The sequence below is a fragment of the Mesoplodon mirus genome (genome assembly GCF_964341445.2).
Source record: "Mesoplodon mirus genome assembly, chromosome: 11".
Classification (NCBI taxonomy): domain Eukaryota; kingdom Metazoa; phylum Chordata; class Mammalia; order Artiodactyla; family Ziphiidae; genus Mesoplodon; species Mesoplodon mirus.
The window spans coordinates 77,589,549-77,599,459 of record NC_138987.1 but is presented as its reverse complement, the minus strand read 5'-3'; positions in this window follow the sequence as shown (position 1 = coordinate 77,599,459).

The window sequence follows — 9,911 nt, the reverse complement described above, 5'->3', positions numbered from 1 at the left end:
TTGAATTGGCTGAGAGAAGACTGGATTGTATAAATCTACTTTTGTCTCCCAACTATTTTGCTTTCTCATTTAAATTTTATCAGTGAATTTTAGAGCTTATGAAATTTATCAAATGAATTGCTAACTTAAGCCAAGTAGAGTGTGGGCTGGCAGCCATGCTCTATGAGGTCTTGTAACAATCATTTTCTGCTCCAGTTCAGCTTTGTCCTGCTGCTTTTAGAGGAAAGAAAAAGCTAAATGGGTCATCTGGTCGACCATGTCTGTATCTGAGATACAGATATGGCTTGTGCTCAAGTTGTGGGAGAACTGTCCTAACCCCTCTGTAGCATGGTGTTATGGCAGTTCAATCCTGAATCAGAGACATAGCAGAGTACAAAATCATTAAGAGATAAGGAAGAAGTGATTCTGCTTTCAGAATCAGCTTTTAACTTTTCTTACCTTAAAACTGCCCCAGATTTTCTTACCTCATATTGCTGCCTGGGTCTGTCTGTGTATGTGTCTGTGTCCTGTATCTGTGTGCGGATCTTTGTTTCCTCAGCTATGCCCCATGCTCTGGAAGCTGAGATCAGGGTAAAAGTGGAAGGAACAGCCAGGAGCTCCCAGGTTACACTTTGGCCCCAGAGCTGAAACTCATCTGCTGTAATTTATAGCACTGAAAAAAACTGTTACTCTTCCATTAGTGGCTTGGCAGATGTGCAGCTGTGCAGAAGCTGAGTGATTCTGGGCTTACACTCAGTCACCATGGAGACTTCTACTCAGGTATTGAGAGAAGGTATTTGTTTACCTCTTTGCAGCTCAGGAGGAGGCTTTTCTATATCTTCCCAAGACAGAAAAGAAGATTCAAGCCAGTAATAGCTGCGGCAGGGAATATATTAATATCCCACCTCTGTTTTCACAAGTACATTATGAGACAGGCTTGGTCAGATATCAACACCTTTGTTTTTAACTGATCATCCAGTTAAAGCACAAAAAAAGTAATTTTCTTGAAGTCACACAGTTGCTCATGCGTAGAATAACATAGGCTATTAGTAGCTATATTATTAGGTACTTTCATTCTAATCTCTATTCCCTTTCCTCATGTAATTAGGAATAAGTCAGTTTCCATTGGACTCTTTTTCTAAAAATTAAATTAGTCTCAGGAAATTAAGCACTTCCTTTGGCAATGTCCCCAAATCCCTCTTTCTAGTCCTTATTCTTTCTGAGTTTCATCTGCACCTATGAGGCTGAAATAAGCTATGCACTGTTTAGCAAATTTTGTCATATCTGGATCCCCCAGATCCACAATTAGACTGTCCTCCTAGCTTTTCTTGTCCTAGGAAATGTAGCCATGTCCTAATGAAAGTGTTTTTTCCTAACTTCCCAATTTTCTGCTTGGCATATTCACTCATATTTTAAAGAAATATCTCTTTACATATTTTGAATCTAACTAAGCTGGTTGGAAAAGAGGGAGAACAAATAGTATGGACAATTAAAATTTAGGTTAAGGAATCATTTGTGAATATTATTGTTTTCAAAATTATCTTCATGGAAATTAGATAGTTTACCCTGGGCTTAAGTGAGATGTTTTTAAAATAAAGAGAAACACAGGCCTGCTTCCTGCCTTTTAAGATCAGCACTCCCTAGTAGAAACAGGGAGTGGTGGCCTCCCTCCACATGTCAAAACTCCCACTCAGAAGTCTTCCCCTTCTCCTCTCTGGCCCCCCAGTGGCCACATATCACAAGGTAACATAATTCAGATGACAACGTCTTTCAGAGTTGGAGGAACTTCTGGAACCCAGCCCCACTGGGCTGAGCTCTGAGCCCTAAGCCTCCCTTGTCACATTTTATAGTTCAGGCCCTTGAAGATGGAAAGGCTAACATGCCTGCCCAGGGTGATCAATGGTGTATTAGTGGCAGGCCACGACTGAAGTCCAGACAGCAACTCCCGATCCGAGGCTTTATTTTCTGTGCAGGAAGGACCCTTCAGCAGCTCCCCTTTGCCTCAAGGTAAAGGTCAGCTCACAAAAGGCCATAGAAACCCCCACGATCTTTCTCCTGCCCACTCGTTTAGTCTTATTTCCCATCAATCTCGTCCTGCACTTTACACTCAGAGGTACAGAATGCCTCTTAAATACACTGTGTGGCATTCGACACCTATCTCTCTTCTACCTTCTGTACCTTCTGCCTGGAAAGACCCTTGTCTTGACCTTTCCTCAACGTTTTCTGCTTTGTGAGCATTCACTCATTTTTCAAATCCAGATTGTCTCCTCCACCAGGAAGCCCTTTCTATCCTCTGCCCTCTCACACCCAGTTTTCTCTCTCACATGGAACATTTGTTCATTTATTGATTTATTCAACAAATATTTCTAAACACTAAGTGCCAGTCACTGAGCTGAGCACAAACCACGGGCCACTGAACACAACTGAGCACATGGAGCTTAGAGTCTGGTGGAGACATTAATTAAAGACACTAAGCACACAGATAAATACGTAATCACAACTGGGCTGAGGGCCAGGAAGGGAATAAAGGCCGTGCCTGGAGCCTGCAGCCCCATCTCTGCAGCTCCAGCAGCGGCGGCAGCTCTCCGGACCGCCTGCTGCAGGGGTTCCGGGACTGGGGAGGGAGGAGGCCGAGGGCGCCTCTGTGCTCCCCGGACACCGGCTCCTCCCAACCTACTGGCTCCCCAGCTCGGGCTTCTGCTGAGTAAAGGCCAAAAACATATGACACCACAGTGGGGAAGGGCCTTCGGTCAGGCAGCAAGGGGTGACACTGGGGGAGTGAAGGCGATGCCTCTTTCAGATCCGCAGTGAGGGCTGATCTCCATTAACCGCAATGAGGTGGGGAGGCGCCTCACTGGGTAAAACACATCCAGGGACCTGGATGGTGACCTGGTCAGAATTCTCTTAACCCCTGCCCTTGCCTTCATGCTTAGGATTGATTAATAAGGGGTATTACATTCTCTTTACAAATCTTTCTGGGAAGACACATGAATACTTTTGTAAAAGTATTGCAGTTTTTGAAAAGTGTCCAAAAAAGTCAACTATCTCTGAAAAATAAAAGTACACCTATAAAAAGAGAACATCAATAATAGGCTCAGAGTTCGTGAGCAATGCTTGACATGATGCTCATTCTCTGGGATTTATTTTCAGCTTTGTCAAGAAATATTTGCACCATTGTAAAGCAAATATACTCCAATAAAGACGTTAAAAAAATATTTGCCTTCATGTTACAGAATTCTTATGAGGGTGTTTGTTCTTTTAAAAATTCTATAGTCTTTAAATTCTTGGACTGAAATATACTCTGTAAACTGAAAGAAAAATCTAAATTACAAAGATAGCTTGCAGTTTTTAAATATAATGAACTTGTTACTTCTCACCTGTTTTATTCCTTCAATTTAAGTGGGTCATAGAAAATATAACATTATTGCATCCATTTGAATTGAAGGCTTGTTATGCAAAATTTTTTCTTCTTCTTCTTTCAGCTTTTAATTCTAAAGGATATAGTTACTCTAGGTAAAAAATGAGATCATTACTTACGTTCCCTTACTTTTAAAGGAAATTGTCCAAATCACATTTGTTCATATGGAATTACTCTTAGAAATTTTATTATTCAATATATTGTAGTCAGCAAAACAAAGATTTTAATAAAATCCAGGTGACAAATGTCTCAATATGTTTGAAATCTTTTACTTTGTCTACTTAAAGTATTAGTAGTTTGTATTAGGGAATTTTATTTATGTTTTTGAAATTCTTCTGTTTAGTCTTTCACAATTATTAAAAGTAATAGGCTATTTAAAATGTTTATAAGAAAAAATTTTAAACTGTAACATGGAAAGTTCTACTTGGTTTTCCCCTTAAACTTTTTTTAAAAAGAAAAAAGTAATACCATCCAATACATTTAGGTGTGTTTTAAATAGGCTTTCCTTCAAATACGTCTATTTGGAAATACATACTAGCTTTTACAGTGCCCATTACAACATATTATTCGTAATAAATAGAAATATTTTATGTTAACTATAAGTGACAAAAATCTTTACAAATTAATGTATACAATGTAAGAGAAATGTGTTCTGTCAGTTTAATGATTTACTGTAATGAATTTTGATTCCAAAAAATTTCATGGAATAAATATTTGCTTACTGGCTTATTTTGAAAGATGCTAAAAACACCTCAGCTCAAATGATCTCCCTCATTGGTGCCCCACATTTCACCATTTGCATTTAATTTACTTCATGCTAAGCTTTGCCTCTCCTGATGGGTTTTGTGTGGGATTTTTTTTTCTTTTCTTTTTTTGTTTTGCTTTTAATATGTTCTGTTTCTGAGAGGACTATAATTCTCCATGATGCCTTAGTGAGCTTGATCCTATCCAGCTGCTTTGCTCCCTGGAATGAGTTGCCTGGGGGCATAGGAACTCTAAAAGGAGCCAGACCAAGAAGCAGGATGGCTGTAAGTCCAGCCCAGAATAAGGAATAATGGTCACTGATCATGTTAGGCAAATAGCAGATATTCTGGGTGGCAAATGTGTGTCAGGGGTACATGCAAATATTTCCACCAGCCAGAGGTTTTAGCCTGAGGGCTTTCTCTGATGAATTCCGCACACTGATCAAAAGGTTTACATTGGTCTAATTTATTCATTCCTTCAATGAGAAGTTAAAAATGAAAAAGATAGTTAAGTGCTGATGGAAGTGGAATTAAACCCAGATTAATTTGTTCTCCATTATTGTGTGTTTCAGAGATTGAAGCACAGGGAAGTTTTGGTGGGCTTGTTTTTCCTGGTTTTCCCATTCATCCCAACTAGCAACTTCTTCTTCAGGGTGGGTTTCTTGGTGGCCGAGAGAGTCCTATACATGCCTAAGTAATTACTGCTTCTGGTTTCTTCCTTTTTTAATTAATTTTATTTTTGTATTTTTTTGTTTTTTATTTTTATTGAAATACAGTTGATTTACAATGTTGTGATAGTTACCAGTGTACAGCAAAGTGCTTCAGATATATGTGTGTGTGTATATATATATATATATATATATATATATATACATATATATATTCTTTTTAAAATTATTTTCCATTATAGGTTATTACAAGATATTGAATATAGTCCCCTGTGCTATACAGTCGGTCCTTGTTGGTTATCTATTTTATATATAGGAGTGTATGTATTTTAATCCCAAACTCCTAATTTACACCCCTTTCCCCTTTGGTAACCATTGTAATCATTTGTTTTCTTTGTCTGTGAGTCTATTTCTGTTTTATAAATAAGTTCATTTGTATCATTTTTTTAGATTCCACATATAAGTGATATCATATGATATTTGTTTTTCTCTGTCTGACTTACTTCACTTAATATGATAATCTCTAGGTCCATCCATGTTGCTGCAAATGGCATTATTTCATTCTTTTTTATGTCTGAGCAATATTCCATTGTGTATATATACCACATCTTCTTTATCCATTCATCTGCCAATGGACACTTAGGTTGCTTCCGTGTCTTGTGTTTTGTAAATAGTGTTGCTGTGAACATTGGGGTACATGTATCTTTTCAAATTATAGTTTTCTCTGAATATATGCCCAAGAATGGGATCACTGGATCATATGGTAACTCTATTTTTAGTTTTTAAGGAACCTCCATACCTAAATGTAAGACTGTATACTATAAAACTCCTAGAGGATAACATAGGTAGAACACTCTTTGACATAAATCACAGCAATATTTTTTTGGATCTGTCTCCTAGAGTAATGGAAATAAAAACAAGTGTAAACAAATGAGACCTAATCAAACTTACAAGCTTTTGCACAGCAAAGGAAACCATAAACAAAATGAAAGACAACCCACAGAATGGGAGAAATTATTTGCAAACAATGCAACCAACAAGGGATTAATTTCCAAAATATACAAACAGCTCATCCACCTTAATATCGAAAAACAAACAACCTAATCAAAATATGGGCAGAAGATCTAAACAGACATTTCTCCAAAGAAGACATTCAGATGGCCAACAAACACATGAAAACTTGCTCAACATTGCTAATTATTAGAGAAATGCAAATCAAAACTACAATGAGGGACTTCCCTGGTGGCGCAGTGGTTAAGAATCTGCCTGACAATGCAGGAAACACGGGTTCAATCTCTGGTCCAGGATGATCCCACATGCCACGGAGCAACTAAGCCCGTGATCCACAACTACTGAGCCTGTGCTCTAGAGCCCGCAAGTCACAACTACTGAGCCCTCGTGCCACAACTCCTGAAGCCCACGTGCCTAGAGTCCGTGCTCCACTGAAATGAGAAGCCCGCACACCACAACAAAAAGTAACCCCCACTCACCGCAACTAGGAAGCCCACACGCAGCAATGAAGACCCAACGCAGCCATAAATAAATAAATAAACTACAATGAGGTATCACCTCACACCAGTCAAAATGGTCATCATCAAGAAGTCTACAAACAATAAACGCTGGAGAGGGTGTGGAGAAAAAGGAGCCCTCCTACACTATTAGTGGGAATGTACATTGGTCCTGGTCTCCTCTTTATGAGACATGCCCTCTGTCACCAACACAGATGGCTCCAGAGAGACCGTTCTTTGCCTATATGACAGATCCTTATGAAACTAAGGTGTTTATTACCCTAGCTTTAAAAACAGCTGCAGAGGAGGTTGGATGAGATCAAGTTTACACACATTCACTCCAGTTTACAGCGTTTACTTCCAGGTGAAAGCTCGATAGCTCCATGTGAAATATTGAGTGGAATATATTCAGGATTTCACAGCAATCATTTACCATGACTTCTTTGTCCAATGTCTGTGTTTATTAAACATAATTATAGTAACTTTCTAGGAATATTTGTTGATTTGCATAAAATTATTAACTATGTTACGTAGAATGATTGTAATTAACTTCTTCCTATCTTCTTCCTTCTTTCTTTCCCTCTTTCTTTTTTATTTAATTTAAAAATGGGAAATATCTGAGAGTAAATTTCATGGGTACTCATCAAACACAAAAATGATAACTATGTAAGGGGATATGTTAATTGGCTTGACTATAAAATCCATTTCACTATGCATATGTGTATTGAAGCATCATGTTGTACACCTTGAATTACACAATTTTTATTTTAAAATATATAAATAGGGGCTTCCCTGGTGGCGCAGTGGTTGAGAGTCCACCTGCCGATGCAACGGACATGGGTTCGTGCCCTAGTCCAGGAGGATCCCATATGCTGCAGAGCGGCTGGGCCCGTGAGCCATGGCCGCTGAGACTGTGCATCCGGGGCCTGTGCTCCACAACGGGAGAGGCCACAGCAGTGAGAGGCCCGTGTACCACAAAAAAAAAAAAAATATATATATATATATATATATAAATGAAAATTTTTATTAATTAAAATAAAATTACAATGGGAACAGTCTCAAGAAATCTGTTCTTGAAAAAAATTGGTTTAAAAAACATAAAGGCATTCAAACATGTGAGATTACATAATGCCAATTGGCTCTGAATATTTAAACTGTACTAGAACCTGTCTCATCTCTTGTCTTAAATGTCAGCATTCCAAGGCCACATTTCCCTTTGGACACCTGAAAATGACCCTGAATCAAGGAATAGAGTATTTGTTCCACCTATTTTCAGTCACGTGTCCTGGAGAAAGACACAAAGCTCCTTTGGGCCAGGTTTTTCTCATTTGACTAAATGATCCCTGGATTTGATTAAAGTCTCTGAAATTATGCCATTTTAGAAATGATATATAAGAATAATCATTTTCTGAAAGTCATATATCAGTAACCAAAATATCAAGAAATCATTATTTTTTATGATTTTGAGCTAGCAATAAAACTGATCAAAATCATACATTTTAATTAGAAATGGATTTCAAAATTGTCAAGCCATTAAGAGCCAAGTACTTGGTAGCTTTCTTGAGATGTCTCAAAATATTGTTTTCAGTTGACTAAAGGAGCAGTCGAGCCCATTATTTGCTTTATAAGGCTCCAGCACAATTTGAGAAACAGTTCATTATTGCTCAATAAAAACTATTTGATAGTATTCTTTATTTTATAGAAATAAAAATTAGTCAATAATTCTAGGTATTCTATATGTGCCCTCTGTTTTCCTTCCACCCTTAACTCAAAGGTGCCCCAATACTACCCTCCTCTCTGTTGCACTCTGAAATCTGGATAAAGAGAATAAGAATGGTTACTTGTCATTGACCACCTACTTAGCACTGTATCGTTTTAGGGTCAGAATTTCATCATTAAAATATATGGGAATAATCTTTTATTTTGATGACAAATGCCAGTTTTATGAGTGTCCTTTCTGACTGGGCAAACATATTTATGGCTTAAATTGATCTATTACAAATTTTTTGTCCTCTTATTTTTATCTAGAATGATACATATAATTTCATGACTCCTTTTTCCATGTTCCAGTCAAATTTCAAATGACTAGAATTTCTTACAATTGAAGAAGTTGGACTAGTTGATGAGAGATATAAAAATAAGTAATACATTCTGATCATTCACATGCCAGAAAAAGATAATTTATTCACTTTAGTACTAAAGAGCAAATCCCAAACTAATAGAAAACATGAATGGATTGGAATGGGGGAAAAGTAGACAGAATTAGCAATGGTAGAAATAATATGTGGGATAGAAATTATTAGAATAACTGAGAATACAGAGAATTGGATAGTCAAAGAAAGAAAGGAAAAACTTAAAGTGACTGTAAACTTAAAAAGATAAAAAGAGATGCTCTCTATAAACTTATAGATGCTTGAGATATGAGGAATTTAAAGAGGGACCTTCTGTTAGTTTCTATTATGAGTAAAAAATTTAAATCCTATCTATTAATATGAAATTAAAATTTTAATCAAATAAGAATCTCAGTAAAAATGAAGTTCCATATTTATTTCTTGAGGAATGTTATAAACAATATGTGGGATCCATTCTGATATATTTTCTGTGAGTGTGAATCTCTCGTGCTTCAGAGTCACTGGGGAAGAGAGATGGCTAACTGAGCCTGAATCTAATAGTTGCCGATGTTACCATTGACAGGGAAGGCATTTATGTTATCAGAAACCTAATCTAGCAAAGTAGTAAAAAGAACATTGAAATAGCTGATAACCTTGGGAAAACATTGAAATTTGCCGCATGACCACTTTCTGATCTATAAAATGAGAGGGTTGGCTTCCCTCAATGACTTCCAAATAAAGTTGGAGGAACATTGTGGATTGCTGCTGGTCCATGACAGTTTTTACTGACCTATGGCCACATGGAAAATAAAGGAAGACAGTATAATGTTTTTCATAAAACTAAAGCTAAGTAGTTTTAAATTATGTAGGTTCTATTTTGTTGCTGTTAGGATGTCCTTTCTTTTATGAAATGATAATAAAGTCAGATGGTAATTTTATTTAAAAATTAAAGGTTCTTAATAATTATTAATTATTAATAACCTTACTAGACAACCCCCTGACATTCCCCCACAGTGTTTCTTAAAAACCTAAAATTCTGCTCTCTCCGCCCCGGGTCGCCGCAGCCTCCGCCGCTTTCGGGGCTAGCAGCCTGAAGGGAAAAAAAAGAAAAAGATAAAAAAAAAAAAAAAAAACCGAAAACGCTTTAAAATCTTAAAAAAAGAAAGAAAGAAAGAAAAAAAAAAATTGCGAATCCTCCTCGGAGAACCCGCGGGGAAGTCACTTTTGCACGCTTCCGGCCTGCCCGACGCCGCCGTCGCCGCCGCACCTGGGCGTTCGTCGGTCCCCGTCCGTCGGTCCGGTAGTGAGCCGCTCGCGCGCCCGCGTCCACGCGCCTCAGCCCGCCGCGCCGCCGCGCCGCGTGGCAGCCCCGCGCCCGCCGCCCTCGCCCCCCGCGCGCCGGCCTCCGCGCTCCACGTGTCCGCGCTGCCCTTCACCGGCCCGGCGTGGGAGGCGGTTGCGCGCTCCGGCCGCGCGGGGCTTGC